This window comes from Marmota flaviventris, chromosome 5 (assembly GCF_047511675.1).
Source record: "Marmota flaviventris isolate mMarFla1 chromosome 5, mMarFla1.hap1, whole genome shotgun sequence".
Taxonomy (NCBI): Eukaryota; Metazoa; Chordata; class Mammalia; order Rodentia; family Sciuridae; genus Marmota; species Marmota flaviventris.
In genome coordinates, this window is record NC_092502.1 from 90,143,858 (window position 1) to 90,162,956 (window position 19,099).

The 19,099-nt window shown below is 43.3% G+C and overlaps 1 long non-coding RNA gene across 5 annotated transcripts in view; it reads left to right on the plus strand.

The window, feature by feature from the left end:
• The first annotated feature begins 2,206 nt into the window (after positions 1–2,206).
• LOC139705785 (uncharacterized) overlaps positions 2,207–19,099 on the plus strand; it is a 120,535-nt gene continuing 103,642 nt past the window's right edge. For 3 of the 5 annotated variants that reach the window (XR_011707611.1, XR_011707608.1, XR_011707610.1), the window contains exons 1-2: positions 2,207–2,545; positions 13,669–13,782. This is a non-coding gene — a long non-coding RNA (uncharacterized lncRNA). The remainder of the gene's footprint in view (positions 2,546–13,668; positions 13,783–19,099) is intronic. The other 2 variants (XR_011707612.1, XR_011707609.1) reach the window with 1 other exon arrangement.

A 19,099-nucleotide genomic window follows, 5' to 3' on the forward strand; every position in this document is an offset into this window, starting at 1 on the left:
CCAGGTCCAGGGCCGGACGCAGCCAGCCATTCAGGAAGGCAGCGCTGGAGAGCGGGAGGCAGCCGGCGAGGAAGATCACACACTTTGCTCTTTTTGTTGTGCCGGTGGCGCCGGGCTCTCGCTGCCTTCTTCTTTCAAGAGGTGACGGAAGGGGGAGAAAAATACAAGATAATTCACGCCGGCGACGAATTCACAGCGAAATAGAAAAAAATAAAAATCAGAAGAAAATAATTGCAAAAAAAGGAAAAAGAAAAAGCAAGAGAGACATCCAAAGTAGGTCGAATAAATAATCTTCTTTTCCTCTTTCTTGCTCCTTCTTCTGCTTCTTCTGCTATAACACACAGAGCTAGTTAAAAAAACCCTGGAGATCGCCCAAAAATGTTCTTTTTTTAGTATTTTAAATAAGTGCTCTTCAGCCGGGAACCAACACCCTCCCTCCAAAAAAAATCATATATGTATAAAATAAAGATAAGAAGAATACGAATGGGGGTGCCTCCTCCTCCTCTTCCTTCTTTTTTTTTTTTTTTTTTTTAAGTTTAGCCCTCTCTCTTCTGCAGGAATGGAGTAAAAGAGACAAGGAGGAGGGAGAAAAATGAGAGAAAGAAGGAGAAGAAGGGGGAAACAACTAGTAGAATATGTAAGAAAAGAGAAAGGGGAGAGAGGAGAGAGGAGAAAAAAGAGGGCGATAGGAGAGACAGAAAGAGACAGAGAGAGAGCAAGAGAGAAGAGGGAGAGGGGGGAGAGAGAGAGAGAGAGGGAGAGAGAGAGAGAGAGAGAGAGAGAGAGAGAGAGAGAGAGAGAGAGAGAACCCAAAAATTGAATGCGTTTAAACGGGAGGACTCGCAGAGCAATGTTTCCGAAAGGGGGATCTGCGCGAATGTCTGTATATAGTGAACTTTGACACTACTATTGAAACTGACACGTTTCTATGGAGATCGCTGCCTTATATGGAGCTCGTGTCAAGGAGCCAAGAGAAGGGCTGCTGGCAACTGATAATCAAAGGCGACTGACTGGTCAGAGCCCTGAATCGGGGGGGAGAGAAAATGGGAGGCTAAGGTTAGCCAAGCCTCCTGCACGCCATTGGCTAGAGAGCCCCTCCCCCTCCTCTTTTTTCTTTCTTTCTTTTTTTTTTTTTTTTCTCTTTCTCTCCCCTCCCTCTTAGCTACCTACAGTCTGGGATAGCGAGGGGAGGAGGAGAGAAAGTGAGGGAGGGGGTGTGCTTCTGACAAGCGCAATTTACATTGAGATCACCCTGCGCTGCTATTTACTCTGAGACCTGATTAGTATGGGTCGTCTATGGTCACACACACACACACACACACACACACACACACACAGAGGGGGAAGGGATGAAGGGGGAGAATGTCTTATGATGGGAAAAAACGAGAATGAGGATATTATTTTTATTTCTTCTGAAAAGTTTTTAGAATTAGATTTCATGAAGGTGAAGATAAAAATCATTCAAAGTGTTAGGAAAAAATTTAATGGGAATAAAACTTCATCATTTTAATAATTTCTGAAATATACTGGATTTAGTTTGTTTTCTTCTTTTACATATAACCAAAATCCTAGTCTGGGTTTTGCTCATTTTATGCACTTTTTTTTTTTTTTTTTTTTTAAGAAAAAAGGTAGGGTCATCCTACTTTTTGATCCAAAGTATATCTTGGTTTTAAAGATTTAATTATGACCAAGCACACTCGTGAAATTTACAGCTATGGCCACAAATTCGATCCGAATCAACGGTTCCTATTCATCCCAAAGATGATTTTAAAATAAACTTTCCAATCAAACCGTTGTTTCCATCTTCATCCTTTTTTTTTTTTTTAAATCCCAGGCTGTTTCAAACTCCAAACAATGCGTCAATAATTATTAATAAAACAGTAGTAAGTCATCATATTGTTGGGGGGGGTGGTGTTAGAGCGGCCAGGAGTCCCAGGAAAAGAGCAAACGAACGAGGAGAGGGGGAGGAGAAGGGAGAGCAAGAAGGAGAGGGAGGCAGGGGTGGGGGTGTGTGGGGGGGCAGTATCTAAGACCCTGATTCCCGAAGGTGATTGGTCGCAAAAGGAGGGGCAGGCGGGAGGAGCGGGTCCCGCCGCGGGGCCTGCAGGAATCGCTGGCTCCGGCTGCCACCTAGCGGACGGGAGCCGTTCCCGGGCGGCACATAGCCGAGTCCCTCCTCCCCTCCCCACAGACAGCCTGTGCCTTTTCTCCAAACGAAGACAGCACTTTGAAAATTCTTTCAATGGATTTTTTTTCCTTGAAAGATCGTACTGGGAGAAAATGATACTTCTATTAGTTACATATTCTCCAATCCCACACTCGCACCCCCCTCGTTTTGAGATCTCTCCCCTAGACAGGCTCAGGCGGGCGCGGAGCGGAGCGGAGTGACAAAGCCGGCGTTGCTGCCGCCAGGGGTGGGAGCCGCGCTTTCCCGCCCACCCCTCGACTGGGGAGAGCGTAAAAGTTTGACTCAGCTCGAGCGTTCCGAGTTCCAACAGGCCCTCAGGTAAAGGTGGAAGTAAATGACCACGCTGTGTTGACAGAGGTAGGGTTTGTTTTTTAATACTCGTTCTCACTTTAAATTTCACCAGGGAGGGGTTTGGGAAGCACTGCGCGTTTGGGGTACGTTTTGCGCTTCTCGGTCTCTCTAGTCTGTGAAGTCGCGAGTCGTAGACCGTTTAGTGACGAGTGATGATTTTAAAGAGCAGAATAAAGGCTTTCTCCTGTCTGCCCTGCAGCCCCTCCAGCTCGAATAATGGAAAGACTGCCAAGGCACTCCGCTTGCGGCAGCCCATTGTACGAAGCTGAGGAAGAGGAGGCGACCGGGGGTGGCAGGGGCTCCTTGCCCTAGCCCCTTTGCCCAAATAAATGTGTTCCTGTTCTTGGCCAGTTAAAAGATGAAACGAACCTGATTCAAATAGACAGAAAAATGAAAGAAAGAAGGAAAAAAAGGAGGAAATAAAGGAAGAGTGAAAAAAAGAAAGAAAAATATGTAGAAATTTAAATTAAATCCCCATCCAGTTAGAGGCAGGGAGTTCGAGAGCAGAGAGAGCAGGCATAGAGAGGGAGACTGTAAGAGGGAAAGAGAACGCGGAGAAAAGGAGAAAGTGGGAGAGGAAGCGGGAGTCAGCGCCAGGGAAGCGGAGGCCTGCTGGACGCCGGGTCCGCAGGCCCAGTCGCGCTGGAACCCTGGACTGTGCGTCGTGGGCACCAGAAGCGAGATTCGGCCAAGTCCTACCCCATCAGGCAAGTAACGCAATGATTATCATTTCTTTTGAACTTGGGATTGGTAACACGGTCAGGCAGGGAGGCAGTCTTGGTTCTCACGCAGGCGGGGGACACGAGTCGAGGCAGCCAGGGCTGGTAAAGGAGAACTTTCCTCCGGGCCTGTTCGGAGTTGCCCTTGCCTGGCCTCTATCCCGCCGCGTCGCCTCCTAGGAGGTAAGAATCCTGCCAGTCCATCATCAGTTCAAATTCGAAACAGGTTTCTCCCATTTGGATCAACTATTCCCAAACTACCCCGCCCCCGCTACGGCGGGAAACGGCTGCCGGCGCTGGGGAAGCGGGACGGTGGACCCTCCAGCTTAGCATTCGCTTGGCCGTCCTAGCCAGTGCAGAGCCTTCGCTGCGGTGCAGCGGGCTGGCTCTGGTGCTCGCATCTTGTCTGGCTGAGGCCAGGACCTGGCGAGCTCGGCTCTTGCCGCCCACCTGCGGGCGCCGTTTGTAATGTGATCCCTTAATGTAACGCAATCGATGGCTGCCTGTTTGATGTGGGCGATAGTGTCAGCGGATTAAAAGGGACATCAAACCGTTCTCCCAAGTGGAGAAGCTGCTGCTGCTGCTGCTGCGGCGGCGGCAGAGCACCAGGATCTGCAGCCTTGCAGCCCAGCCAGATTCCTCGTGCCGCGGCTAGCGGTCTGGTGGCGGGGAGGGGGTCGCCTCCCCGGGTGGGGACCAAGGGTGTGTATGTGAAAGGAAGAGCCTCAATTAAAGCCAACAAGAGCGCTTTCCCAGGCGCTGGGCAGGGGAGAGCCGTTTGCGTCAGAGGGCGTGCAGGGCGGGCGCGCAGGGCTGCGGGCGGGGGTGGGGGGCGGGGAGCTGCCACTGGGACCCCACCCGGGGTCCGGGTGGGCTCTGGGATGAGCCAGCCTAGCCTGTCAGGGCTGGGTCGGGGTCAGGCCTTGCAGGCGAGGGTTAAGGCTAGGCGGCGGGAGAACCAGCTGAGCCGTGTGTGTGTGTGTGGGGGGGGGGGGGGGTGGGTGGGGAGTGCAGTGACGCCCACCCATCCTCGGTGTGGACTTTACCCGCTCCCACCAAGCTTCCAAACTTGCAAAGGCCCCTGGGACATGGCATGACCCCGGGGGCGGGGTAAGTCGGGTCCTGGAGGCCTCAGGCGAAGCTGCGGACTCCTCTGGAAAGAAGGGGGAGGGTGCAGTTCCCAGCCACACGTAGTTCAAGGAATGGGGGTGGGTGGCTGCTGGTAGCGGTGAGCAGAGCAGCGGAAGCCCTTGGTTTTCGGAGGAGAGGAGCCACTAGAGCTACTTCGGGGCAAAAGTGACCCCTTTGAGAAGGGTCAGAGAGAAACCGAAGCTTTTCCAGGAGGGCCTTGAACCTTCTCTGGGACTCGTTCGGCTTGAGCAGCACTCAGGGCTCACTTTTTCTTCCTGACCCTGTGCTCCCCAACCGCAAATGCTCCACTTGTGTTCACAGCCCCGCCTCCAGCAAAATGGCTTCCGTGGAGGGACTGAGGGGTCAGCCCAGGTCCCAGGAAGCCTTGACTTTCTTTCTTCAAGATTGTGATTTGATAATGTTCCAACTTAGCACGCTAGTCCTAGGCCTAATGCACCCCACACCCAACCAGGAGATAACGATTTCTGTTGTTGTGTAGGACACCTAATAAAAAATGATCGTAGTTTCGGAAGGCACCTGGGTCCCCAAACTGTGAAATTCCACAGACGTGTCCAGGCACGCTCAGCTGTAGAAGCAGAAAACGCAGTTGCATTTTCCACCCTTCCTTCACCCACCTTCTTTTCCCCAGATTCTCTCCCTCTCTTCTTACCCACTCCCTTCCTCTTCCTGAAACATAAATTGAGTCTGTACTGTGGTTCTTGGACTCAGACCCTTTGTGGTTTTTGCCTCAGCACTCTACCTGAGGCTGTCAACCAGGCCTGCCAGAGGCCCTCTGGTCTCTCTTGGGGTTAGACGGGGCTAGGTACCGGCAGAGCTCCACGACCTCCTTTCTGGACTCTTCCTCTGACTTGCTGGTCCTCACAGACCTGTTCAATGCACAGTCTTGTGGGCTGCTAGCATCATGGGTTGGTTGTTAATCACTTTTAAAAGACCTATCACATAGCACTTGATGTCTCCCAGTCTGACAGCCAGTAAACGTGATCTGGTGGGAGACAGAAGCAGAGATCTGTGGCAGCATATACAGCGGTGACTTGAGTCCCAGGCTCCAGAATCTAGATCTAAAGGGTCTTTCTAGCCTATTAACACCCCACCCCCATATCTTTCTTACCGTGAGGGCTAAACCATTCTTCACTAATCCTGTGGCCTTTTTGATATTGGTATTTTGTTCTCCCAAAAGCCACTGGATGGTTTACTTTGGCTTTTTGATAAGTCACACTGAACAAAGTTTTTTTTGTTGTTGTTTTCTTTTGTTTTGTTTGTTTTTTCTCCTGTTTTGGGGTGATACTGGGGATTGAACCTAGGGGCTACATCCCCAGCCCTTTTTACTTCTTATTTCAAGACAGTGTTTCCCTAATTTGCTCAGGCTGGCCTAGAACTTTTAGTCCTTCTGCTTCAGCCTTGGAGATTGCTGGGATTACAGGCCTACACTCTCCCTGCCAAAGGTGACTTTGTAAAACCCTTTTTCTAAATCTAGTTCAAGAGCCCCATATTCCTACAAATGACCCCATATGTATAGAACACTATCCTGGATACCTCCTTCTTACCCCTAAGTCATTAAACAAACAAACAAACAAACAAACAGTATTATTCTGTTTAAAGATACCAACAGGACAAAAAAACCCTGTTTTATCAGGCTTATCTGAAATGATGAACATCTTTGAGAGAAAGATCAGTTTCTCTGGTCTTGATGCAGACCTTTGCCAAAGAGCTTATTTTAAGGATACTAAATCAATTAGTCTCCCTTGGCATGAGATTAAGGGTAGGAAGTATGCAGCTGAAGATGTATTTAAAATAGTCTTGCACATGTTTTTTTGGAGGAAAGGGTGGAGAGAGTCACAGGGATGCTCATCTAATGTTTTTTTGATTACTAAAAAATGAAACAAGAACAAAAAGATCAATCCTAGCTCAAAAATCTCTCCCTAGTCCTAAGACTGAAATCAGTCTATACTGTTGTAGCTGCCCATCTGTAAAACAGTTCTGCCTTTGTCAATATGAAACCCAGGGTAGAAAGGCCAGGTTAAAAGCCATGCTACTTCTTCTGGTCTGTGTATTCTTAGCCTCCCATATAGTTGAATGAAGCATGGACTCAGCAAGCTTGAGTGCTCACTATCACTCTGGTAGCCCAGGCATTTCTTCTTTGTCACCTTTGGGTTGAAAAGCTCAGAGATAAGTGCTTTACCTTAGTAAGCAGTTTAGTTTTCTATCTCAAACTGGCCATTTAAAGCACGTGTTTTGGAAAAGAGAGATAAGGGAGCACTCTCACTTTTATGCCTGGGTTCCCAGTCATAGGGCCCAGGAGTAGCAGTTGTGGGAGGATGGCTGGAGAACAAGTGCTGACCTTTGGATGCAAATCAAGCTTTTTTAGAGGAGGAAAAGTGACAGTCATTTCTAGCACATCAGTGAAGCCAGAGCCAAATATTTACTTTTTTGTAAAAATACAAAGTCTTGGCTCTCTAAATGCATTTATGCAAAAAGAAAGAACGAACTAGAGACTTTATGTTATAAAACACATTTCTTTATTTTAAATGCCCAATTTGAGTGAAGAATAACTGCATGGCTATTCTTCCCAGGGAAAATGGGTTGGGTTTGGATGAAAAGTTGAAGTTTTGAAATGAGTTTGAAGGTTGTTAGAGTACCCTGACAATACAATCAACTGCACTATATAATCATTTCCCTTAATAGTTACCTGTCAGAGCACCTATTTCTTTTACTACAGGATTAGCCCATCAGAAGAATATCTGAGTTGGACATTTCACTGACTAAAGACTACTTGAATATGTTTAAGTCTTTAATGTCACTTTCTCCACTGCCTATGACATAAACTAGTGGAAAAATATTGTCTGGAAAAACCAGCAGATCTGCTGGTAACTGTAGTCAAACTGCAATTGTATTTACCTATCAAAAGGTTGATCTAAATAGTAAGCCTAACATTTCCTTCTAAACTGTCATTGAAAGGATATGTTTATTACAGTGTCCTCCATCACTGAGGAGAGAGAAGGTTTAGGTAAAGTTTAGATGAAAAAGAATGAGCATAGTATACCACTGATACAAACCACATGCAGCAGTACATAATTATAACCTGTGCTATTCTATGTATATTTTATTTGCCCATGTCAGAGGTGAAAAAATAAATGTAGCTCATCTATGGGAGGAGTTAATAAAGTATTCCAAATGCATGATCTAACAAAACTCAGGGATAGTTCTGTGTTTTATTGTTAACCCCTTGCATGAAATCTTCTGAAGCTGAAAAGAGAAAGGAAAGGGCTTTTGTGCTAGTTGATCCTTGGCTATTCTAGGGCTCAGGTTGGTGTGAAAGGGATGAGGAGGTCACTTGAAATCTCCTTTTATCTACTCTTATTTTCTCTCTGGATCAGCAACTTTGAATAGACATCATCTAATCGCTCTTAATGCAAAGAAACTATGGGAGCAACAAAAATGCCTTTTACTTCAGAATTGAATACATGCATGCGGACAGCTAGCTGGGCTCACATTGAACTGCATCTCGGTACACATGTGCTTAGATATTTTTCCGGGCACACGGGTGTTTATGTAAATATTTCTCATACATTCTGTTGGGGGTATTGGATGACTTATTTTGCTCTTTATGCAAAGTAGGCATATAATCTACATTTAGTTTCTCTACAAAGTCCAGGTTATATTTTTGGCTGATTCTTCCTTTAGTTTTTTCCTTGTTCTCACTTTCTGGACATAGTTGAGCTTAGGAAAAAAAAGAAATAATTGAGAATACAAACAGACAGCCTTTTAGTTAAGTCATTTTATTTCCTTTCCAATTTTTGACCGGAAGTGACAGTAGGATTTCTCTTATGAGGGTGGAGATGATGTGACAGGTGGGAGGTAATGGGGGTAAGACAAGACCTTTACTTTCAATTTCTACCCAAGATTTTTTTTTTCTTTTTGGTCTTGCTTGAAATTAAATTGTTTAAATCACAATAAATAAGTGGAAAATAAGAGCCCAGCATGAGGCAGTTAAAAAGTTTTTTTCTTCTATACATACATATCTGCAAATACTTAAAGCTGAGCAATTCATTACAACTTCCATTTAACTTAATTTTATTTAGTCTTATATTGACTAAAAAATCATTCAAGTTGTCTCCCTTAGATAGTGGTACATTAATTTCAAAAATAAATATGGGTGTTTAATATGAATGGTTACCCAGAAAAGGATATTTAATTTCTAGAAGAAAGCATCAGGCTTTACCTCCCCAAAAGTCATATTTTAAGCAAATTCACATTGCTTCCAGAGCATGGGACACTTTGCTGTAAATTCCTTTAAGGGAATACTAAGTTACCAGGGCTACAAGTTCTCATCTCAACCTGCCAGCACCTCTTCCCCTGTATCCATATACCAGGGACACTTGGTTGTCAGGGTTAGGACCTTGATTTTGCCTTCTCCTGACACCAACCTGTTAGAGATCGCAGTTCCAAAGTTAGAGGTTGAGTGGGAGAGGATTAATCCCTCTTTAATTCCTCTTTTTTCTGCCCTCAATTCTGAACCCCAACTGATACATTTCCTTGGGTTTCCTGATGAATAGGAGCATAGAACTGTCCTGCCCAATAAAGATTAAATTAAGTAGAAGAATCCCAGCCGCTGGATATTTGGAAGCTCCGGTGGGGCGTCAAACCAACGTTAAACACATTTTTTCCACTCATTGTGCACAAATCCTGGATCTGTTGGCTTAATTTTAGGAAGAAAGGAAAAGAAAAAGAAGAAGGGAGGTAGGAAAAAAGTCATGGAGAAAACCCAGTTTCAAGGGGAAGTGGATTTATGCTTAGAGCGACTGAAGGCAGAAATAGGGCTTCCTGACCTTTCTAATCTTTTCTTTCCCGGAACTACTCTGAGCATTGGAGGCTCCCTCTTTCGCGGAGGGCTCAGAACTTCTGCTTTGGCAGGCCTGATTAACATTTATCTTTTAGGAATAGTGGAGTGGCCGGATCATAATGGGGTATGCAGGTGAAGGGCATGTTCAGAATTCAGTCGCTTCCTCTGTGGTAATTTTTTTTTTTTTTAAATAAAGGTTTGGTAGCATAAACTGAGCAGTTTCCTCTGCTTACCACTTAATAGGAGAAACAATAGTTTTCTCTCTTGGTGTTCAGCAAGCTGGACACTGAACTTGAACCTGAGGCGGGGTAGGGCGCCCCCGGATGGCTCCAAAATATCAGTTGTTAACTCCACCTGCTCCTCTAATCCCTGGGCGCAGTCCGGAGGGGCAAAAGGCAAGTCCCTTCGTGGCAAAGACTTGTCCATGCAAATACAACACCGAATAAATTAACCTCAAACCAGCTAGTTGGGGTGTAGTAGTTTAGCAGGACTAATTGCAGACAATGTAGTTGAAATGACTTTTCCAATTAGCTGCTGGTTGGAGTTTAGTTGGAAGAACTGTCAGCTCCAACGATGGGTAATTGCTTTATTGCTCACAAAACTATCATCTATTTAGAACATATGTGCTAATTACTCTGGATGGGCGTCGGAAAAGGAGACCATAAATCTAATAGCACTTAAAAAAGTCTATGGTGCTTGTAAGCAATCCCAGTCCCTTACACATTCTCTCCTGCTCAGGTTCTCGTGATAGATGGCTGTCTTTCAGGAAAGCGAAGGTTTGGATTGGAGATGCGGACCGGATGCTCTGGTCAATTGCGTGCAGGAGAGCAAGCGTCCGGTGCGTGCTGTGCTGAGGCGATAAATCACTGTCATCAAAATCGGTCCTCTCTTTAGCCGCGCACTTAATTTTTTTTTTCGCAAAAAGATTACTTTAGAAATCTTTTAATTGGATTATACTGGGAAATTAACCTCCTTTAGCCTTGGCTAAATTTATTGTGGCCACTATCGGGAGGAAAGCTCTGTAACCGCAGTAAGGGCTATGTCCCGTTACTCCCTTTCCTCAGCTCTCCAGGGTCTCCCAACTGCGTGTGACAGTGGTGCCTCAAGTCCTCAAGAGTGACTGAAGTGAGAAAACGTGGAAAGACACATCTGGTCGGAAGGCCCCGGAGATCTCAAGTGAACCTCCTTTGTCCTAAATGTCACGTTTCTATCCCGGATTCTTTAGTTCCACAGCACCGCGCCTTTATCCACAAGAAATTCTGGGGTTTTGAGGGTCAGCTGCCAGGGAAAGAGGCTGGAGGAACTGGAAGAGGAAGTAGGGTGGGATGGAGGAGGACTGCCAGCCAAACTCGCTAGTTTGCCCTCTCCCCCTCATCCCTCCTTCTGGGTTTTCTGCCGGGAGTTGGGGCCCTAAGGACACTCCAATTTTCTGCGCAAAAACGCACGGCTTTTTTTTTTTTTTTTTTTTTTTTTTTTGCGTTCTTCCTGGCACAGCTCTGGAAACAGTTCCCACTGATATGCATAGCGGGGGCAAGGACCCTCTCCATTCCATCTAGCTCCTCTACACCAGTATTGTCAGGTGGTCAGCCAGGTCCTGAGCGGCTCCGGACGCGGGAAGTTGATGGTTGGGCCCCGGCGGCCGCGCCTCTCAGCGGGAGATAACAACATCTGCCTGAAACGGGATACCTACTTTTGCAGCTCAATTTAGCTCTTAATAGCAATCCTCTGAGGTGTGGTTAATTGATGGGGATAAAGGCGTAATGACTTGACTGGGAGACGCCAATGATCCTTTAATATACTTCTAAAAGAACAACAACCACCCCAAACACTGGCGAGTCATTGCTCCGTGACTGGAGCAAGGCAGGGATCTGGAGGCTGCAAAAGCGGCGCTGGTGCTGTTTTCAAGAGGCGTCAGTGCCTTCAAGGGTGAGCACCTGAAAGCCACCAGGGAGCGCAGGTCGGATTGGCAGGGAGTTTTGCCAGGATGCTGGAAGGGACTGAGAGTCTGGAGAACTTGGGTTGACAAGTGACCCAGCCGACTGGCGGGGTGGAGCCCCTAACCCGGAAAGATGTTGCCCGATCCTGGTTTCCACCACTCTATTAGTCTTCTCCCTGCATGGGATTGGAGGCTATACTCCCGGTGCCTTCGCCTGCCAGCTTTCGGGGGCTAAAGCGACCCCTCTTCCAGTGTGAGTGACCGTGCTTTGTAGGAACTCCGGGAGTTAGGCTATCTGGACAACCTCTGAGGGGTTCCAGCGCCACCACAGAGAAGCACGCATCCGTGTGCATGCGCGCGAAGACCGTCCCCCACCCCCACCCACCCAAAGCAGAGTTGGAACACAGCAGTCCTGAGCACGTGGTGGTATTTAGGCCGGGTCTGCCCAGAACCCTGGGGCGGAGAGTCCTGGGATTACCTGCTCTAGAGCTGGGTCCTGGCTGTCGGGTCATAGCAACCTTTGTGCAGCATCCATTCACACCTCTGTTCACTGCTCTTTCTTCAGCACCTTCCCTTTCTCTTGCTTGGTTTCCCTTAGCTCAGTTCTAGTTGAGTCTTTAGAGTATGAATGGAGTGTTTTACTCTACTCAAGCCCAGAATTTAGGTTTAAGCAAGCACTAAAATGAAAAGAACAAAAATCTATTCGCGTTCGCGTTTTTCTTCTCTCTCTGAACCCCCTCAGGGAGGGACGGTGATGTTCTTGAAGGTTTTACATTTTGGAGAAAGATAACCTTAACGCTTCAGGTTTTAGCTTTCTTTGGAAGGGGAAGGAGAAATGACTTTCTAATCATCATCTATGTTTTATTGCATTGAGAGACTGTAGTTGTTTTAGACTGCAGCGATTGACCATCTTCCCTCCTAAGCCAACATAACAGGAATGAAAGTATCCCAAGAAACTTAATTTCCCCAAATCTTCATGATGAGAAGTATGTATCTCCGGGTGAGAAAGCGTCAAGGTCAAGAGTTTGAAAATATGCAATTACGATTCTGAACTAGAAGAGTGTTCTTGTCTTGGTGTGGTTCTGTCCATTCCATCACTGTCTAATCTCACCAGTGCGGTTCTGCCCTCTGTGTATCTTTAGGAAATCAACATTCACTGTCTAGCTCCTGATTCCTCCATGGCCCCAAGCCAGGAAGGATGGCGAACTGGGCTCCCAGGCCATAGTATTGATCTTTTGGCGCCTAAGAATCAGGGACAAGGTCCCAGGTCTAAATGCTAGCCCTGGCTTGTGACTCCTGAGAAGCTCTCCGCCTTGGATGGAATTCAGGATCTGGCTTCAGGTCCACTCTGAAGAGGTAACCCAGGCTTTCCGGATTGGGCCGCCGGAGGTCCTGAGTTGCCTCTAGCGGTCTGCCTGAGCCCTTGATCACCATGGCCCTCGGCGCTGTAGATCCTTAGGGTCGCACTTGCCCCAAGTCCAGCAGCATTCCCACCTCATTCAAGGGCCTTTAATTCCGGTTTGTCTCACATTCCTCACACCACAAAGGCGCTAGCTACCAGAGAACAAATTCTTCATTCTGCAAACGACGCTCCCTGGTAGGGGAGCCCTTTCCACCCTTCTCCCAGGGGTTCCTGAACTTCAAACCCGATCTCAACAACGACGGGAACAGCTCCCGGAAGCGAGGCCCACATCCGGGCACCGAGCCTCGCTCTCAGAGTTGGTGGCGGGTCCTTCGACGCAAGTACAAGCGTCTCCCCCAGCAGGGGAGCCCGAGACACGGGATCAATACATTGGGATGTCGCCCTGACAGTGACTGGCCACAATCTTGCCTGCGTTCTCGGGCCACCACCCCGAGAACGGGAGTAGTGACAAAGCCCGGAACCTGCGCATGGGGATTCAAGAAGAAAGCCAGGCCCGGCCGGGGGGTGGCGCACGTTTTCCAAACCCCAGGTCAAAGCTGGCAGGTAGCGTCCCCTCGGGTCAGCCCGGCAAACCTCTTAGGAATGGGCCTCGAGGGAATGTGAGCCGCCCCCGCCCAACCTTGTACTGTTTAGAGATCCAACATCGAATGAGGCAGCTTTTGCGAATCTTCAGTACTCTTCTTTGCAGACGCTGCTTGGGTCGCTGAGCCTTGACGCTCTCGCGGGCTGCCTGACAATTTGCCCTGTTTGAGGCAGTCAGTCTTCTTCAAGTGTTGGTCTGGGAGAGGTAGGAACCAAGCCCCGATTTTCTGTTAAGGAAGAACTTGGTTTTAAGAAGCTGGGAAGCCAGTGAGAGTAACTTTGTGGCCTTCGATGTTTTTGAAAACATCCATATACAAGGCAGAAACATCCCAGGAAAAACTCTTGTGTGATTCATTAAAAAGATACTGGGAGACCATATCTCAAAAGAGTTTTTTGCAGAGACTGCTTTATAATCTCTCAAATTAGAGAGTTGGTATGTACTGTGCCACCAATACACTGAATAGTATCTTCCTTCAGGCAGAGATTGAGAAACGGAAATACCATCACCTTCCAGCCAAACTGTTGTGAGGACCGATTGCAGGGGAATTGGGGCTCCAGATGTTGCACCAGAGTCGCTGCAAGTGTGAGCAGGTAATGTGGAGAAGAATGACATTGTTAACAGAAAGCATCTAATTAACAATGACTTCATTTGATTGGAAGGATGAAGAAGGCTTTTTAAATCAATCCAGATTCACTGGACTAACCTTGGCCAATTTATGAATATGGAGCCCTACTGGGGTCTGCTTTCTTTCAAAGATGTCATCTTAGAGGTAATAGCTTAGGTGAAGTCATTTGGTTACACTGTGGAAACTTTTATAGTGCCTTCCTTGGGAGTTTAATTCAGTGCTTCTTCATTTTATTAGGAACAGACTGACTCCATCAACTGTGCTCTCCCTGTTTAGAGGAAGGACTGCTTGAAGCAATTAGGTTCACCAATTAGCATACTTTTACTGACCCCAGCAGCAACACCGATCCTTAGATTATCCATTTCTTTAAAGTCAGGGAAAAGCTGGAGCACAACATGCTTCCCAGGTGTCCGTGTTGGGGAAATAAGCCCACGAGCAGGGCAGCACAGCAGTACAAAAAACTTTCTAAAGTCCTACAAATGTTTGTTTCAGTAACTCTGATGTTTTTTGTTTTTGTTTTGTTTTGGCCCCATTCTGATCCTGGATCCTATTATACCACCTTACTTTGACATAGCATTGAAAACCTCTCCCCTTTGGTTATATTTTGGCAGAATTGCTTTTAAGAAAGTAAATTTTCTCCCTTCTGTCCTCCTGTGTTCTAATGATGCTATGGATGTGGAAAACCTTAAGGTCCATTGAGCAGGAGTCACTGAAGGGCTCCTTAATACCCTTTTAGGTAATAAGAGCTCGGGATTGTGTGTGTGTGTGTGTGTGTGTGTGTGTGTGTGTGTCCATGTCCATGTCTATGGTCATGCATGCATGCATGTGCCTACCCACCTGTGTCTCAAAATCAGAGGCAGAGGGTGAATATGGGGTAATACATTATTTTTCTTAATTTGAAGGTGTACCTGCAAGACTGTATTACAATCCTTTCACTGTAAACTCAATCAGCTGGTGGCCAACATCTTTAGTAAAATAAAAATCTCAGGAGCCTAAAGCAGTCTGGGAAAGAAGAGGTTTTGCTCTTGTCACTTGTCATTGGTAGTGAAGGGATTAAATTTGCATGGCTATTGTCCCTCTCTCTCTTCCCTCAGATATATATTCCTCTGTAAATTTTCAGTAGATTAAATTGCTGACAATTTATCAGTAACAGTAACAATGTAATTCTCCTAACCTTATTAAATCAATAAATACTAGATTCCATGCATTGAATTCAAAATGCATCAGTATGGCCAGGAATTGAGATCATATGGCACAGACGTTTGGATTGAAGATGCCACTCAAAAATTGGTTGTTTAACATGTATTTAGTTTCTTTTTCTAATTTGGATCTGTGAGTAGATGTTCTTTTTTTTTTAAAACATTTCAGGGACAATTTTTGATAGTTTAATTTTTTTTGAGTTTGTATATTCTTGAAAAACCTTCTACTAATTCCTTATATTCCACCATGAAAATGATACATGAATTTTTAACAATAGTAATATACTGGTATATAGTTCTTGTCATTAATTTTCATCCAGGGAATATACTTCTACTCAGAATACATTATTTTGGTAAAACACATTCAAGGTGAATAAATTTCTACATAAGCATAAGTAAATTTAGATGTGTATGTTTTTGTATAAGTAAATATACTTTGTGTGAATATATTGCTGTACATTGATTATTACAGTCTTTTTCTTCTTTTTGGTATTAGGGATTGAACCTAGGGATGCCTTACTGTTAAGCTACATGCTCAGCCCTTTTTATTTTTTATTTTGATACAGAGTCTCAGTTGATAAGGCTGGCCTTGATTTTGCAATCCTTCTACCTTGGCCTCTTGAGTTGCTGGGATCACAGGCATGTACCACCGTGCCCAGTTAGAACAGTGTGTTTTAAAAAGGAAACCACACATATCTTTCAACACTATCTACTATATTACAAACTAAATAATTACTTATAATTTTAAAACAAGTTATTTATAATCTTATTTGCTTGTTGAAATTTGCACTACAAAAGGTGAAATTAAATATTTCAAGTCTTAAAACTTAACACAGCACTTAGGGATTACAAATATCTCAAGTGTTATATTTTGTGGGTGAAGAAATACCTGAATTGTGGTTTGCCAGGAACTGTCTAGTTATATTGTAGATATTAGTGGGTAAATTTATAGTTAGTTGCTACTGAAAACAGGGAACATTTAAAGTACCAGAAAGTGAGATGGAAAAAGTAACATTACTCTATTCAGATATTTTACTGTATTAATTAGTGATGCTAATTATTTAAAAATACCCCCTATTTGTGTCAGCTGGCATGTATGCTACTGAATTCTGAAGATATAGTCATTGGCCCTTGGGTTCACTGCACTGTGGAAGAAAAATCTTTATTTGACGAAATAGGCAATCAACTGAAATCTATCCTCTTTAAATAAACTGATTCTTCAGTATTTTCCCAGTGTTGGTGTAGGTTGTTGTAGGTTGTTGTCTGTGATGTCCCCTAGGGCTCTTTCCTCTGCTCTCTGATTTGGTATATAAAAGCAGCCCTGAATGATGGATTACTGTGTCATTGCAGCTAGCAAAGGATTAATTTGTTTCATTGATTTCTCTTTAGGCAGATTGCCAGAATTTGCTGCTTCCCACCTTTCCTCAAGACTTCTACAAGTAATAGACAGTAATAGCCTAAGACAAATCAGCTCCTTCTTGTAAAAATAGAATCAGAAAGAGTCCCAGGAAAGCTATGGCAAACTTTTTTTTTAATTGATATGCTGGGGAGAGCAATTTGTTTTAGAAATATTTTTAATTTAAAAAATTTCTGGAATTAATAACATATAATTAAACATGTCAATAGATATAGGTAAGAATTTATAATGTTTAGTCCATAAAAATGTTTCCCAATTTGTAAGGATCCTGCTTGACAAAGGAAAAAAAACCTGTTTTTCCTTTCTATGCCAGATTTCAGAATCAAATAATGTGTCAAAACAACTTTATGTAAGTTTACGTATATGTTTTTATAATGTTATTTGAATTTTTTGAAACTTTGGACAATGACTATCAAAGCATAGAAATATAATTGTCTGAAAAAATAACTTTTTCTAATTAAAAAAGAGTATCTGCTCTTAATAGAGAATTTGTAAAACTTACAAATGACATTTTGAGTATTTTCCTAAATCTTTCCTCTGAGCATTTAATGTAATATGATTTTAATTATCATTAAAGTAATTTATATAGTCTGTATAGTGTTTTCTTTCTTTCCTTCCTTTTTTTTTTTTTTTCAGTGCTGGGGCTCAAACTCAGGACCTCATGCACAACTAGCAAGCACTCTACCACTAAGCCATATCTCGAGCCCCAACTGTATAATGTTTTAAAATATATACTTTAATGAATCATTGCTCTACTTTTGAAGAAATTAGATTTCTAATTTTCCACTAGTATAAATAAAGCTGTGATGAAGAACATTTTAAATCTTTGATCATTCCTATTCCTATGGTTATTTCCTTACAATGTGTTACTAGAAAAGGAATTGCTTGGATTGAAGGAATAGATTTAAAAAAATTATTTAGTTGTAGATGAACACACAGTATCTTTATTTATTTTTATGTGGTGCTGAGGATTGAACCCAGTGCCTCACACATACAAGCAAGCACTTTACCACCGAGCTAAAGCCTCAGCCCCGGAATAGATTGTTTCTGAAGATTCTTTATAACAATTGCCAAATTATTGTCCAGAAAGAGTCTACCAATTTATACTGATACTTAATTTTTTTTTTCTGTAGAGGCTGCCTTCTAATTTATGTTACCCAAGCAAAGAAAACAGAACAACAGTCTTTTCCTTGTGTTCTGAAAGCAGTGGTAGAATTTTGCATGTACTTAGTCTTTTAGAAGTATTTCCCCAACTGCAGATGTGAAATAGGCTGGTTATACAAATCTATTTGTTTCCCTTCTGTAGTGCTGAAAATTATATTGATTTAATGATCTCAAGTTATACTTTTTATGCAATTAGTTGTGTAGTAAAAACTAATATTGTCATGTGCTAATGTCTTTTTTTTGCCTCTATTGTGCTATGGTAGTAGTCCATGCATTATCAGCAAGTTTGTGCTTTTCCTGTGCTTTGCTGAATGGAAAAAAGGAACATCTGTTTCCATTATATATCTGCATCATAATGATAACAATTAAATAGCTATTATGGTAGTATACAGTAAATATATTTTGTTGAATGACCTATACTTCCTTTTTGGAAAATTTCAGAGATACCAGAGTCACTGTTTTTACATGTAAGGTCCATGTAGGGGTTGAGAAAGGTCTTTGCTTACTTTAGGTAAGTTATTACAGTTATTATTGTCTCAATAAAATCAACCAACCAAATTCATGTTTGTACACAGGATTTTCAGATGTCACTCTTCAATATATTTTTCTTAAGCGTATGTTTAGAGTACAAATTATTTGGTATCTCTCTTAATGCTCTTGGATGGGTATATCATGCTACTAATCATACAGGTCATTTTTTTTGTGCCATTTGTGTAGTTTTTATTTTACTAAGTTGGAAAATTGAAAATAGCTACAGCATACACTTTCCTTCTTATATTTAGGGCACATAGTTATAGTTACCTTTTAAAATATTTGGTGCGAGGATTGAACCCAGGGTCTTGCATATTCTAAGCACATATTTTATTGCTGAGTTATATTCTCAGCCCCCATATTTACCTTTAAAGTTTAGCAGGAAAATGTTTGAAACCACACAAAACTCTTTCCATTTACCTTTCAAATTCCACAGGAATATTTTCATTTATTTCAGTTTTTGGTTAAAGATGTTTTGGTGGTTATATTAAAAAATGATTAAAAGTATTTCAGATGAAAAATAATTATAAATAAAGAAATATAAGCACTTATGTATCATAAATCCAGTTTGAGAAATACAGTATTACCAGTATTACCAGTGCAATTGAATGTGTCATTGAATATACTTTTTGGAATATATTCCCTTATGGCTTCTTAAATTTGATGGTAATTATCCTTTTAGGTACTTTTTTTTTTTTTACATGATCTAAAAATTTGACCTAAGTGGCCTCCACTTTTAAATAAGAGAATTTTAAAATGTTTGAGCTGTAACTGTTGTTAGAACCCTTTTAGTCTAATTACCTGTAACTGGGCATGCTTTATATTGTACTGTCTTTGTTCTCCCCTACTGGTCTCTGATGTCTTTCTAACCATCATTAAAAAAATATTATATTATGTCTTGTTTTCCATGTGTGAAAAAATGAAAATAATCTGAAAGAGAGGTCTAGAGAGTTTAAATAATGTCAAAAGAC